This window comes from Plecotus auritus (genome assembly GCF_963455305.1).
Source record: "Plecotus auritus genome assembly, chromosome: 4".
NCBI lineage: Eukaryota > Metazoa > Chordata > Mammalia > Chiroptera > Vespertilionidae > Plecotus > Plecotus auritus.
The window spans coordinates 187,065,845-187,078,794 of record NC_137775.1 but is presented as its reverse complement, the minus strand read 5'-3'; the positions used below and the strand labels follow the sequence as shown (position 1 = coordinate 187,078,794).

Genomic DNA, 12,950 nt, shown 5'->3' with positions numbered 1-12,950 from the left:
CCTGGGGGTTCATTTTCTGACGGCGGTGATGAAATTTTTAATTTTGTTGGGTAGAAGCAGGAAGAATCAGACATCCATGTTGTAAACAGGCAACGGAGGGGTAGCGTGTGGAAGGAGAAACTCTGCCTTCGGGGACCCTGCTGGCCGCAAACTTAGAAACAGAGGGGTCCAGACAGAAGCCCAGCACAGCCGGGATTCCGGGGGAGCGGCGAGCCCTCGGACAGGGACAGGACCGCCGGGGAGAGGGAGGCAGCGCCTTGGTCCGGGTCCAGGGAGTGGGGGCTGAGCCTGGAACCCCCTCTGCCCAGGACCCTCTTCCAGGGTCTGCCTGCCGATTCCGAGGCGGCGTCCCTGCTGCTTTTTTTTTTTTTTTTTTTTATGTGGTTTCCCATCTTCTGTGCCAGGACTCTGTGTCTTCTATTTACAGTCCACTTGGGTTCAAATAACAGAGAGAGGAAAAGAGAAAGAAGAATCATTTTCATCCAGTTTGTAAGTAAATGCCCGTGAAATAGTTGTACGGGGCATTCTGTTGGCATGTCCTTTATAACAACGTCCTTTGGACAGAGGAGAGTGTGACGGGTCTTCGTGTGGCCCTGGGGTAGAATTTGCTGGGTCCTCAGTAGGACCCGGAGGAGTGGGCAGAGAGACAAAAGAGGCAGGAAGGTTTAGCCTGGAGAAGAGTCTCCTGGGAGAGACTCTGTGACCAGCGGGGAAGTGGGCTGGCGTCACAGGAGAGGGGAGCGTTTCCTGACTGTGGGTGACAGCACCCAGCCCAGGGGATCCTGCACCCTGGACCAGGGCAGGGACCGGATTGTCAGCTGTGGGCCCGTCTAGAGAGGCAGGCCGCCCTCTGATGCCCAGGGGCTCAGGATGCTGTCGGCGAGGGTGTGCAGGCGAGCGCTCCCGGCGGGCCTCACCTCACCGCACCTCTGTGCGGGCGCAGGTGGAGGAGGTCTGGATCTCATGGGTGTGCCTTCAGGGACAGTCATCTCATCAGAAGGTCCCTACATCCTCTGTGCTTTCTCCTCTCCCAGTGGTGTCACTTTTCGTGAGCGAAGGACTGGCACCTGTTGGCAGGAAGGAGACAAGAAACAGCCTTTTATGGAAGCAGTAAAAATGTGGAAAAAAAATTACGAGTGATTATTACCCTGTTTGGATCATGGCAGTGTAAGAATTTGAAAGGTGGGAAACTCCCCCCACCCCCCACCCCCCGGCCTAAGGAAATGCAGTTACACAGAATCACATGACACTGAGGACAGCCCATCGCAGGGTCAAGCGGGATCTCTGTCCCAGGAGGGCAGCCAAGAGTTTGTTATACCCTCAAGTTCATCATTTCCTCTTGCCTAGGGGCCCCCTGAATTCTCACAGCCCCATCTCCACGCACCACCCCGCGGCTTCTGTACCTGAGTCAGGCCCTGGCCGTGCTCCCCCCGGGCTGGAATCAAGGTAACTTGGAAATGACTAGCGCCTGGGGGTTTCTCACTCCTGAGCTGCGAGGGTTGGTGAAACTAGAGTTCTGGGACTTGAAAATGTTCTTCCATCTTTAATTTGTTGAGGAAACTCCATATTGTCTTCCACGGTGGCTGCACCAGTCTGCATTCCCACCAGCAGTGCGGGAAGGTTCCCTTTGCTCTGCATCCTCGCCAACATTGGTTGTTCGTTGGTTTGTTGATGACAGCATGCTGACAGGTGTGAGGTGGTACCTCCTTGTGGTTTTAACTTGCATCTCTCTGATGATTAGCACCCCTGTGTTCATTGCAGCCTTATTTACAATAGCCAAGATATGGGAGCAGCCCAAGAGCCCATCAGTAGATGGTGGATAACTGGTACATTAGCATGATGGAATACTACTGGGCAAGAAAAGAAAAAAGAAATCTTGCCTTTTGCAGCAGCATAGATGAGCTGGAGAGCATTATGCTCATGAAGTTAAAAAGCCAGACAGAGAAAGACAAGTACCATATGATCTCACTTATAGGCGGAATCTAATGAACAAGATAAATTAACAAACAAAATGGAAACAGACTCACAGATACAGAGAGCAGACTGACAGCTGTCAGAGGGAGGGGAGTTGGAGGGCTGGGTGAGGTAGGTGAAGGGATTAAGAAAAAGAGAAAAAGAAAAACCTCATAGACATAGACCACAGTATGGTTATTGCCAGAGGAAAGAGGGGTGGGGCGGTAAGAGAGGGGATGAGGATAAATGGCGTTGAAAGGAGTCTTGACTTGAGGTGGTGAACACACAATACAATATATAGATGCTGTATTACAGAATTGCACCTGACACCCATATAACTTTATTAACCAGTGTCACCCAATAAAGTCAATAAAAATAAAAGGGAATTTCTTTTAGGAAACAGATGAACTACTGTTCTGTTTGCTCTGAGAGAGGGCTTCTCCCCTCAGCCTCCTCCTGGCATTTGTAGGATGTGGGACATAGAAAGTAAATGTAAAGCTAAAGAAAAATGAATTCCCTCAGGTTTTCAGTGACCATCAGAGTTGACCATCCTAAGGTAAGGTGAAGATCAGTAAGTTGAATCCAGTCCCTGAAATTCAGCACTGAGAGTTAGAAAGACAGAATTCCTCCCTTCCCCCAGCAGTTGGAATAAAACCGGTCCCTACAGGAATGGCTGACCTGCCTTGAGCATTTACTGTGTCCCAGGCACCATCTATGTGTTTTAGGCAGCTGTAATAACTCCCTGAATCTCTACAACAGCCCCAACAGGACTCTTGGTCTGCCTAGTCTCCAGAGGAGGAAATTGAGTCACCAAGGTAGGAAGGACCTTGCCCGTGTTTATCCAGCTGTGAGCGGGCGGCACTTGCTGTTTGCACACGTTGACGTCCTTGTTTGCTGACGGTGGGAGAGGGGATGTGAGTGGGGGAAGGAGGTCTCCTGGGCTCTCGGTCTGGCTGATGGAGTCGGGCCACAGGGAGATAAATTCAACAGTCATTGCAACAAGTCAAATTACAAAGGAATGGTGGGCGGGTTGGGTGAATTATTAATAACGCCTCTTAGGAAGAGAAGTGTGAACCAAGTAAAAACTCGCCGGAATGTGCCTGTGTTCACCCGTGTTCCTGTGTGACACGCCGTCTCATTCTGCAGAGCATTCCTTTGACTGGTATGAACTGGTCAGTGTGTGCACAAGGCCAGCGCCTCCCAGGCCATCTGTGAGAGGTGGAAGGCCAGCAGTTCCGGGGCTGCCCTTTGCTTGCATTTGCCAGGAATGGTCTGCAGTTTCCATAGCAATGGTGAGGGTCGTGAAGGGCCAGGAGCAGCAGGGCAGCTGGTTTGGGGACTGCATGACCTCGGGTGGCTGTGGGAATCGCCAGGGCTACCATGCTTTCTGGACTTGGGCACTTGTGAACAGGAGTGACAAGCCCAGCTCAGAAAGAGGTTGCAGGCTCGATCCCTGGCCCTGCTCAGGGTGTGTGCAGGAGGCAACCAATCAATGTGTCCCTCTCACATCGATGTTTCTCTCTCTCTCTCCCTCTCTCTCTCTCTCTCTCTCTCTTTCCTCCCTTTCACTTTCTCTAAAAAAATCAATGGGAAAAATATCCTCAAGTGAGGATTAAAAAAAAAAAAAAGCCCAATTTCACATAATAACGGAAGGGAAGACCAGAGCGTATAGGAAGATTCCATTGCTAGATGGAAATGGAACCAGTGGAGCCTAGTGGAGCAGGTTTTAAAACATGGCTCATTGCTATGCGCGCCCCATGTTACATACTTCCTACCATTACTCTGGGTATGTGTAGACGACAGTTTCAATAACTATTTGAAGGATACTGTCCTACAGGGACGATATGGCGAATGTCTTTCTACATCAACACCGTATGGAAATAGAACGCAAGTTATGTATGCAATTCCAGTGTTTTTAGCAGTCACATTAACGAAGTTAAAAAAGCAACAGATCGGTTGATTTTAATAATATGTATTATTTAACCCTGTATGTCTAAGATAGTGTCATTTCAATTCTCAACTACAAAATTATTAGCAAAATATTGATATTCAGTTTCTCACGTTGAGTCTTTGAGCTCTGACATGCACAACTTCGTTTGGATCCTGAAGTTTCACAGGAAATCCGTATTTAGATTTCATAAAACGTGCTGTTAACAGAGTAGACTCATATACGCAAGCTGTCACGAACATACTTAAAAATTTTTCCAGTAACCAAAGTGGGTAACAGGCTTTAAATGTAAACGATCTAAAGTTAAGTGAAGTTTAAAATTGAATGGCTCAGTTCCACTGGCCACACGTGTCACCGTTTCCATGGCCACATGTGGTCAGTGGCTGCCCTGTGCAGTGCTGTGCTGGACTCTCAAAGAACTCCCCTCACACACCAGGCCTGGTGCTTCTGTCCCTTCATGTCACAACAGGTGCCTGCATCTCCTCCACCTCCAAGAGGTGCTGGAAAACTTTCTCCAGGAAGAGAGAGAACAGACATCAGTCCTCACACGCGTGCTTTCCTTTGCCTTTAACCATTGTATCCAGCAGACACAGCATGGAGGACAGTCTTGTTTTCTCCATTGCACTGCCTGGCCTGGGGAGATGAAGAGGTGGGCCATTTCCTATAATAGAAACAGCCTAGGTGCCCGTCAGCAGATGACTGGATCAGAAAACTATAGTACCTCTACACAATAGAATACTATGCTGCCATAAAAAAGAAGGAATTCTTACCATTTGTAGCAACCTGGATAAAATTGGAGAACATTATGCTAAGTGAAATAAGCCAGTCAATGAAAGAAAAATACCACATGATCTCACTCATTTGGGGATAATGAAAAACATTATAAACTGATGAATAAAAAGATAGATACAGAGGCAGTAAAGCATCAAACAGACTGTCAAATTACAGCGGGAAGGTTAGGGAGAGGTGGGGGAAATAAGAGATCAACAGAAGGACTTATATGCATGCATATAAGAGTAACCAACGGACGCAAAACATTGGGGGGTGAGGGCATGTATGGGAGTGTGGTGTGGGGGCAATGGTAAGATATGTACACATATAATACCTTAATAAAAAAATTAAAAATAAAAAAATTTAAAAAAAGAAAGTCAGTAGTCGCCACCTGTGGCATTTTTTAATCCCCAGATGTCTTGGCCCTGCCACTCCCTGCACTTTGGGTCCACCTGAATCAACTCAGTATGTTCAGGGCACATGGGTTCAATTTTAACACCAAGCTAAGCAAACCATGACTGAAAAGAATAGTTCTGCTGCAAACAGATGATTCTTTATGAAGACAAGTATAAATTGAGGCTAAGGGATGATTTAATTGCAGCCATCTTATTCAATTCTACAAATTGTGTTTACTAAGTAGTTCTTCCAGTTAATTTGGTCTTAAAATTCTTACCTTCAGTATCAGATATCATCCTATTTATCCACGTCCCCAAATGTCTATTTTTTAAATAAAGCCAACCATGAAAACATAATCAACCCCACCAAAAACTAGATCAAAATCGTTCTGCAAAGTCTTCTTAGAGGCTTCCAGTCACAGCCCCTTAAAGGAGTCCTAACACCAATCATTTCAGCCTAATTTGTAAGTGGATGAATAAAGCTCACTTTAAAAGCTTGATCCTCCTAAACCTTCCATTAATAAAGAGCTCTTTGAGTAACTCCACAGAACACTGAGAAAGGGAAAAAAAATCCATACAGTCAATGCCATCTCCAACATCAGGTCTGGCTTCTGGTCCAACCCGACTCATTTCTGGCATGATGGACAGAATTCCCAAGGATTTAAGCCCTGTGCACCTCAGCACTCAAGAAGCGTTTGATGGATTACATTGGGTGGGTCCTTGCAACTTCTTTTCTAACCTTGCAACTTCTTTCTCTTCCTGGCATGACTTAATCTCCTTTCCTGAAGCAACACTGGCAGGCCAAATAGATTAAACCATTGGCAGCATTGGAAGAGTGAGGTGGATGACTGACTTTGTGAATCTGCTGATATGTGGGCAAGCCAAGGACTCATACGTGCAGACATGGGTGGAATTCCAGAGAGGACGGAAGAATAGCTGTGCCTTCCATAAGTGAAGTGATCATTGCCATGATTGTTTTTGCATTATCACCGGATTTTGAAGTCCTCTCATTTGCTTGCTGATTTAAAACAATCTGTGATGTAGAAATGAAGGACTAGGAAAGCATTCGTAGTCAACAGAGCGGGAGTCTGGAGTCGAAGGCCTTGGGTTATCTGTAGTTTAGCAACTCAATTTTGCAAGTCACCAGCCTTGATGCTTCTCGGCATCTCCACGTGGGTAAAGAGGGGTTTAGACTCGGTGACTTGCAAGGTCATGTCTGTGTCAAGCTTCTGAACGATCTGTTCTCCAGGGCCCGTGTTCCAATGATCAGAACAGTCTTTCACACTGTACCCAGAAAGAGCCTTGGAACCCTTCTTAGAACAGCAGTAAGTCAGCCACTACCAGGCTATCAGATCTGGCTTGCCGCTGACACTGGTTTTCATCCCTGCCCGGTGTCCTTTCCTAGCTGCATGCCTTGTGCAAGACGTTGAAAGGCACACAGAGGGAATGTTCATCAGTCTGCAGGGTTTCCGGATAAGGGAACGAAAGCTCTTCACTCACCTCTCGCTCAGCTGCTCCATGGAGGTGTTGCCATCTGACAAGGCGGCTGCAGCCTGGCACTTGGGAGCTCACTTCTCTTTTCCTTTGAGCTGCAAGTGATGAGAGACCTGTCAAGGAGAGCAGCTCCCTGGCACCGTTCCCAGACCTGGAAGCATAATGAAGTAACGTTTCGTTCCGACTTCCTCGGAATTATAGCTGAGCATTTGAGATAGCATCTGGGCCAGCTCTAACATCCTCCACTTGCCTGGTTGGAAGGAGGCAGCCACCTGCTAATGGAGTTCGGGCCGTCAGACTGGCAGTCCAAGTCAGTCTGGGGACAAGTCATTTCTAACTAGAGCCAAGCAGGCCCCAGGCCCTGCAGGTGAGAGGGAGCCCACTGATGCCCAGTGGGCCCGGAGGGTGAAACCTGTATCTCAGGAACTTTACCAAACAAGGAACTGGTCTGATAGCCACCAACCCTCGTGCTGCCCCCAGACTTAGACTAGTTAAGGTCAAGGCTCGGACTCTGCGGGTGTTACCCTTCTAGCTTTAGAGGGTGGTGGGGGGTCTAGGAGCAAAAGCCCCTCCCTGTTCTAGATTCCAGGAGCCAGGCTTAGCCATCCTTGCAAAGTAGGTCCAAGAAAGTTTGCAAAGGCCACTATGGGCAACCCCTCTGTCCTCCCTCAAATCTCCCAAGTAGATGCCTACTTAACCTCTCTGAACCTTAGTTTCATCATCGGTAGACATGGAAGAAATGGTGTATTTCTCACAGGGCTGTTGACAAATGAAAATGAAGTGAGAGCGATGTCTGTGTGATGGATTAGTACACCATGTGCTATGCAAGGAGAAAACAGTGGGACTACATTCCTTGGGCGGAAGCCATTTACTGTTCGCATCTCGCAGAACGTCCAGCTCAGAAAGTCTTTGGCTGTGGATGGTTCTCTACTGGGGCAACGAGAGTGCCAGGAGGGCACATGCTCTCTGCTCCCAGCTCACCCCCCTCCACCCTTAGAGACTGCAGCCTGGTTAGCACCCAGGGAGAGGGAGCCCTGCACCCAGAACCAAGAGCCTGGGGCCGAGTCCCAGCTTAGCTACGATTTAGGACTTGCCGTAATACTCCTTCAATTTAAGTACTTTTTCTCATGGATAAAATATAAATACTGTCTACTCCATCTGGCACATAGAAATGTTTAGAGAACAAATGAATTCATATACCCCATGTGCTTTTTGGATAATAACATAAGGTATTACTATTGTTATTTTAAATCTAATATCTCCCGCCCAGCCGGTATGGTTCAGTGGTTGATCATCAACCTATGAACCAGGAGGTCATGGTTCGATTCCCAGTCAGGACACATGCCCAGGTTTCAGGCTTGGTCTCCAGTAGGGGGCATGCAGGGGGCAGCCAGTCAATAATCCTCTCTTATCCTTTATGTTTTTATCTCTCTCCTTCTCCCTTTCTCTCTGAAATGAATAAAATTATATTTTTAAGAATTGAATATCTCCCAGCAACTCAGCCTTGCTTATCGAGGAGGAATAATTGGAAACATGATTCTGAAGCCAGAATGGCAGCAGTTCCAAGATGGCGATGTACACTGTCCTGGTTTTGGAAGCGGGTTAAGATCAACAATATTGTGCTTCTAGGCAAACAGATGCCTCGCTGCCTTCGGGAGGCTGTGTGACCTGCCATGAATAATGGTCCCTGCAGATGGCCCATAAATCTTTCTGGATAGCCACGCCTTACCCGTCCTGCCCCAGATTGGTCTTTCTTCTTCTTTGCTTTAGAAAACATGCATATTTTGGGTTCTTCCATCGGCAGATTCCCAGCCACCGGTTGGTAGCTTTCTTCCCTGGCCTGTCCCTAAGCCATGCACCTCACGCCCCTGCATCACGTATTCCATCAAGAGAGGAGGAGTATGATTTATTCCTCTATGACATCTGGTTATCTACTGAAAACCCCTTGCATCCTGGACCTTGAAGAAACCCAAGTCCTGGGATGGCAGATTGATTCCATGTGGTGACAGCTTGGGTCCCTGGTGGTGGCTGTCTGTGGGACCTACCTCTTGTCTCAGTGGTTCATGGGCAGGGAAGGAAGGGACTAGTTACCTTATCAGAGGTGGGGAAAGTGGGGCTGAGAGAAGGTGACTGACTTGCAATGTCTGTTAGCAGGGAGCCACATTCACCTTTCCCTGCTCTCTCAATTTATTCCACAGTCAGTATTGGCCAAAAGCCTGCCGCGCAGCAGTGCTAGGCCCCGGGGTTGTCTAGGAGCACAGATAATCCGTGAACACCTAGGATTCCCCTTTGCAGAGGTTTATTTTTCAGGCAATCATTAGCCTAAAAGTTGGGAATCACTCAGAATAGAGACTTCGCTAAAAATGAATTTCCAACGAGCCGCAGTTATTTATATAATATTCACTAATTTATGTGTGCACTCACCTACACACTCGTTCCCACGCCCATTGCGTAAAGCATAAGTAACCACGCTCCAAAGTTGGGCTCTGCAAGCGCTCCCGGAAAGCAACTTGAACGTAATTGCTGGAAACAAACCGGCCAGGAGCTGCCCTTGCCTCTCCCTCCCTCCCTCGCTGCGCCGCTGGCCCGGAGTCAAAAGTGAACGCGAAGGAAAACGGAACCATAAGAGCAATCTCAAGAGCCCTGCACCATTCGGGTTCTGCACAGCAACCCATGAGATGGAAGCTAGACGAACCAGGATTCCCGCTTTACCAAAGGTTTCCGAACTGTTAGGACTGTCCAGGGAGGGAGAAGTCGCAACTGTGGTGTGAGAGCTGTTGTAATTCCGCGTCGCCAGGAAGAGGTATGAATAGCATGGATAGGGCGTCTCTCAGCCCAGACCTGAGCACCGTGGTAACTGCACGATGACCACACCAATCACGTGCGCAGTCCGTGGCTCCCATCCCTCACATCACTGTCCTTTACAGGCTCACTCCCCGTCACCGGCTTCAAGGTCAGAGCAAGGTCAGAAACATGGAATGCTGGTTAAAAGCGTTATGGCCTCTATGTGCTGGGTACTTTTAATGGAATCTACCAAACCTTTGTTTTTCATCTTTAGTATAGCTATTATTTTAAAATCACCGCATGCAGTGGTCCATTGGGGTTTAGGTTTTTATTGAAGACTAGAGGCCCAGTGCATGAATTTATGCACTGGTGGGGTCCCTCGGCCTGGCTGCTGATAGGGCCAAGTGGGGCCAATCGGGGCTGGCCAGTAGGGGGGTGGGGGAGGGGAGGGGCCATGGGAGGTTGGCTGGCCATGGGAGGTTGGCTGTGGGAGCACACTGACCACCAGGGGGCAGCTCCTGCATTGAGCATCTTGCCCCTGGTGGTCAATGTGTCGTCATAGTGACCGGTCATTCGGTCAACTGGTCACACGGTCGCTTAGGCTTTTATATGTATAGATGATGAAGGGTGGGAATTGCGATGCCTTCATCACACATTTTTCATCTCCGTCCTTTGTCCCAGCACAGTCTCAGGAGAGCGTTCAAAGCAATGTTAAAAGGCTTTATATTCCCTTTTACAGATAAGTAAACAGAGACGTAAAGAGTTAATTATCCATGTAGTAAGTGGCCGAGTGAAGTTCAAATCCAGGTCTGATTTCCAAGCCAGGTGCCTCCGTGTCAGCCTCACAGCCTGCATGTTGCTTTATAGTGAATGCATTAGAACCCCAGCCTTCAGCCAGGTGCTCGCTCCCCTGAAGGGTGTGAAGACACTTCAAGGGAAAGGCAGGCCTGGGCAGGTTTCAAGGAACCCATTTCCACAGTCTCAGTTCCCGTGTGCATGTTAAAACTGAGCAGCTTGTGAGGGCACTGGCGACCCTCCCAACAGCCTACCCACCTCCATCAGCTCTTCAGTGTCATGTTGCCCAAAGTGTATAAACCCTCTTTGGGAGTCAGACAATGGGATGGGTGACAGGTCCGTTAACTGAGGATCCACAAATGGGTCCCCATCTCATTAGGAGGTGCATTCCCAATGAATCTTTCTCTTGGGTTTAACAGTCATTAACGCTTGTATGGTATTTGTTTTAATTGTACTGTTAAACTCAATCAAGAGGAATGATTTTATTCAGCCTTATGTTCACAGGAAATGTATTTTAAACTAGATTTTAGTATATATATATATATATATATATACACATATATACACACACACACACACACACACACATACACACACACACACACACACACACATATTGTTTCAGAGAAGTAGAACATTATGATTACTAGTTGACTGTTAAACATAGAATCTGTATGAGTAGAATCTGGATAGAGTGGGGAACATGGGAAGTAGAATGGGAATTTAGGTCCAGGAGAAGAATGGGCAAACAATGGCCCACACATCAAATCCAACCCATTGCCTATTCTCATAAATAATATCTTCCTGGAACACGGCGACGCCCACTTGCCTGTGCACTCTTTATGACCGCTTTCCTGCTACAATGGCCTTGTTGGGTTGCTAGGACAGGGACTGCTTGGAAAGCCTAAAATAACATTTCTATCTAATAAAAGAGTAATATGCAAATTAACCATCACTCCACTACACCCACAGGCCACGCCCACCAGCCACGTCCTCCAGCCAATCAGGAGTGAGTATGCAAATTAACCCAACCAAGATGGCTGTGGCCACAGAGAGCAGGAGGCTAGGGTTGCCCCTGGCAATGGAGGAAGCCAAGCTTCCCGCCTGCCCTTGCTGGCCCAGGCCTCCGCTTAAGGCTACAAAGTTTCAATTATAGAAGATAAATTAATCCCAACAAAAATGGTGGCAGCCACAGAGCTGGAGAGAGCAGGAGGCTAGGGTTGCCCCCGGTGATGGAGGAAGCCAAGTTTCCGCAGCCCTGGGCTGCTTTGGCCTCCGCTTAAGGCTACAAAGTTTCAATTATAGAAGATAAATAAATCCCAACAGAAATGGCTGCCACCATGGAGTGAGCAGAAGGCTTGGCTCTGTTCCAGGCTACAAAGTTTCAACTGTAGAAGATAAATAAATCCCAGATACCAGGGCCTCCGCTTGGGTCGCCGGAGGGCATGGCTGGCCTGCAAACCACCACAGGCCCCTCGCCCAGGCCGCCCCACACCCCAAAGGAACTCCCACCCTGATCCGGGACACCCTTCAGGGCAAACCAGCTGGCCCCCACCCATGCACCAGGCCTCTATCCTATCTAATAAAAGACTAATATGCAGATTGACCATCACTCCAACACACAAGATGGCTGCCCCCATGTGGTCAAAGATCCTGCCCCCATGTGGACACAAGATGGCCACCACAAGATGGCCAGCAGGGGAGGGCAGTTGGGAGGGACCAGGCCTGCAAGGGAGGGCAGTTGTGGGCAATCAGGCCAGCAGGGGAGGGCAGTTGGGAGGGACCAGGCCTGCAAGGGAGTGCAGTTGGGGGCGATCAAGCCTGCAGGGGAGGGCAGTTAGGGGTGACCAGGCCAGCAGAGGAGAGACGTTGGGGGCAAAAGGCTGGCAGGGGAGCAGTTAGACATCAATCAGGTTGGCAGGGGAGTGGCTAGGGTGTGATCAGGCTGGCAGGCAGAAGCGGTTAGGGGCAATCAGGAAGGCAGGCAGGCGAACAGTTGGGAGCCAGCCGTCCTGGATTGTGAGAGGGGTCCCAGATTGGAGAGGGTGCAGGCTGGGCTGAGGGACACACACACCCCCACCCCCCGTGCATGAATTTCATGCACCAGGCCTCTAGTCTTTACATAAAAAGCCTGCTGACTAAAAATGATGATGTAAAATTTCCAACTATTTAAGAAGAGCTTATTCATATATTTTAAAATGAGTAATTATGGGTAGTCAATCACGATGTATGCATAGCCAAAGATACATTTAAAAGTAATGTCACAGCTTTATTTCTAAAATATGAATATTATAATACACTGAACATTATATTATTTGCAACTGTTTTAACTCTGATAAAAAAAATTTCAACGGTTGACTTAAAAATGTGTGAGGAGTACATAGATTTTTTTTTTTAAATGAATAGCGAGTTCGGAGCCCACAGCCCTAGAAGACAGGATCAGGGATGTGGCCCCCATAGCTCAAGGGCATCCTGGGATGGACAGGAGCGTCTTTCTCGTGGAGCCCATGCGAGTTCTTCAGCCCTCACTCAAGCTGTGGTTTCCTACGTGTCTGGTTCCGTCTACCGATCAGAAAAGCCCTCACGCGTCGCGACGTTGGCCCTTCCACCCTCAGCCAGCTGGGAGGTCAGAGGAGCAGCAGGGCTTCTCGGGATGTGCTGCAGACAGATGGAGCCTGCACTGTGCCCCGCTGCACCGGCCGGGTGCACCGACAGGTAGAGGGGTGCACCTGCCTCATCATCGAAATGCTTGGTGTGGGTGGAAGTATGTCTGCCCCAGAAAGACAATGCTGGTCTTAACCATCAGCAGG

At 48.5% G+C, this 12,950-nt stretch overlaps 1 protein-coding gene across 4 annotated transcripts in view; it reads left to right on the top strand.

Moving 5' to 3' along the window:
* The window catches only part of ELMO1 (engulfment and cell motility 1), a 415,657-nt gene that overhangs the window by 319,389 nt on the left and 83,318 nt on the right, over positions 1 to 12,950 (top strand). The window lies entirely within an intron of this gene.